The following is a 2,711-nucleotide window of genomic DNA, read 5'->3' on the forward strand; positions in this document are numbered from 1 at the left end:
ACTGTTTTCTTTATGGTTTCTGCTCACTGGGCTTTTTAGCTCACCCCTCTCCCCTAACCCCAGATTTGCAGGGTCAGAGATAGTTCAGGAAGACGACGAGATATGGTTATGGTCTTGACATGTAATAGAATAGTAGTGGACATGATGTAATGTAAGGTTGTGTATTGATGTAAAAAGAGTTGTATTGCATAATGATATTATGTTATATGTTCAGAGTTATAGTATTGTGCTTGGCCCGAGTTGGTTAATCCCTTTATACATGAGTTTTATTTTATGTCGTTTCATGTGATGGACCGAGTTTGACAAAGGGTATGCTGACCCTAGGGGTTCTATGAGTTCAGTCATAGTGCATACACAGGTCAAACGGGTTAAAGAAGAAGTTTACAGTTTTATGTTTTAAAGTTTATGCTTATGTTTGATCATGTATGGGATTATACCAGCTATACAGGATGTATGTTAGGCTTGCTACGGGTCCCGGCGACCTTAAGTCGATCTGGATCCTAGTGCCGGTAGCGGTCCGGATTTCTGGGTCGTTACAGAATGGTATCAGAGCCCTAGGTTCACATGGTCGGACCTATAGTGTGTCGGGCTCATAGAGGTTATGGTGGGGCAAGCACAATATGAAGATCATGTCCACTAGGATAGGATATGGAGTCCTGTCTTGTATGATGATGTGAAATGCCATGATGATGAGCATGTGCATTAATGCTATGATATGTATGTGATGCAGGTTCATGTGTTTCCACATGAACCATAAGATGCTAATGTTTATGTGCTATGTTATGCTTTCAGAGGTCAAGATGAGAAGAACTCGTCGATCTGCGAGATTGACTGGAGCTCCGCCAGAGAATGAGGGCATGGATGCCCATCCCCCTGCTCTGCAGAGGGCAAGAGCTTGTAGGACGATCAGGGAGAGTACATCAGGGGACCTTAGAAGGTCTTTTGATGCAGGTCGGAGGAGATCAGTTCATGAAGGTATGTCAGCGGATGTGATGGAAACAGAGGATAACTAGAGAAGAGATAGTAGTTTGGGCATGAGTATGTCATTAGAGGATATGGGAGAGTCCCAAGGAGGCACCCAGGCCTCGGGCTTTGTTCCACCGCAGTATCCACCCTACCCGCAAGGGCCAGGGTATCCGATGGGAGGTACGTCGGATTTCTTCAGCTATAACCCATATCCCACCTTTATGTCCTATCCTCCCTTTTTCCCACAGTACCCCATGTTTCCATCCTCACCCTTTTTCTCAGGTCCAGCAAACCCTAACCCAGGGAATGCTGCACCTCCTCCTCCACCAGCAGAACCAATTGTCCCTGATGTCCAGATACCCAAACCTGGTTCATCAGTTGGGGGTAGAGTAAAGATGACAGATTACCTAAAGTTGGATGCCCCCAAGTTTGAATCAGGTGATGACCCTTTTGAGTACCTCAGAACGGTAAAGATGATAACAGATGAGTTAGGAGCAAGTGACAGTAGAGCCATTCAGATGGCAGGGTTCACATTGAAATGCAAGAAGGCAAGGGAGTGGTTCAAAAACTATGTGGACCCAAGGTTGGAGAGCTTATCCTGGGAGCAGTTTGCCAATGAGTTTGCAGGATGGGCTTTTCCGGATAGTTCCAGAGAACTGAAGATGATTGAGTTTGAGCAGCTAAGGCAGACGGAAGAGATGAGCGTAGAGGAGTTTACGGACAGGTTCCTGGAGTTGTTGTCGTTTGCAGGACAAGGTCTTGACACAGACTTGAAGAAGTCTAGGAGATATGTTATGAAGCTTCACTCCAGGTATTCCTCGTTGGTTCAATCAGCAGAAAGGGAGAGCTTCCATGCTATAGTGGATATGGCACGGAGAATGGAGGCTAGTGCCATTGTCCAGGGGACAGTTAAACAGTACGTGGCACAGTCTTCGGGTTCCAAAATCCCGGGGACAAGTGATGTTGATCTCTCCCCTCTGAGCGAGGCTGTCACAAAGAGTAAGAAGGGAGGCAGAGGCCTCAGAAGATCGAAGAAGAGCAAGTTTTAGGAACATATAAAGTCTGGTCTGGGTTTAGGTGATGGTTTGAGCTCTGGTTCGGGTAACTCCAGATGTACACGGTGCGGTAGGCAGCACAAGGGAGTCTGTTTGATTGGGACAACAGCATGCTTCAGGTGCGGACAGGAGGGGCACATGGCACGTGAGTGTCCCACTGCGACCTTGGTGGCACGGTCCCAGCAGACAGTTTCGGGCAGTGTAGCTCACCCAGTAGCTCCAGCCAGGTTTCAGGGCAGTGGTAGAGGCGGAGACAGGGGGACAGCCCCTTCTTCAGCAGGTTCCCGTGGGGAAGGTCCATCAGCTCCAGCGCGGATCTTCGCCATGACTCAGCAGGAGGCTAACACATCGAACCCGATGGGATCAGGTAATCTCACTCTGGTATGTTCTGGTGTGTCTGTTTCATGAACCTTGATGTTTCTCTTTCCTTTGTTTGCTTGTGAGCCCTTGTGAGGTTGAGTTGATAGCTTAAGGGTTAGAGTATCCCCTTGGGGTCAGTGCACCCAAGTGTGATCCATCTGTGACAGAGTCAGTCTGCCGGTATAGTCAGAGTTTGTGTTGTGAGTAGATGCCTTCCAGCTGACCTAGCGGTTCTAGATTTGACTGTTTGACGTCATTCTAGGGTTGGATTGGTTCTTCTACTAGTGGTACTACCTAGTCTGCAGAGACGAGGTAGTCAGGTTCAGAGGT

This window comes from Manihot esculenta, chromosome 12 (assembly GCF_001659605.2).
Source record: "Manihot esculenta cultivar AM560-2 chromosome 12, M.esculenta_v8, whole genome shotgun sequence".
NCBI lineage: Eukaryota > Viridiplantae > Streptophyta > Magnoliopsida > Malpighiales > Euphorbiaceae > Manihot > Manihot esculenta.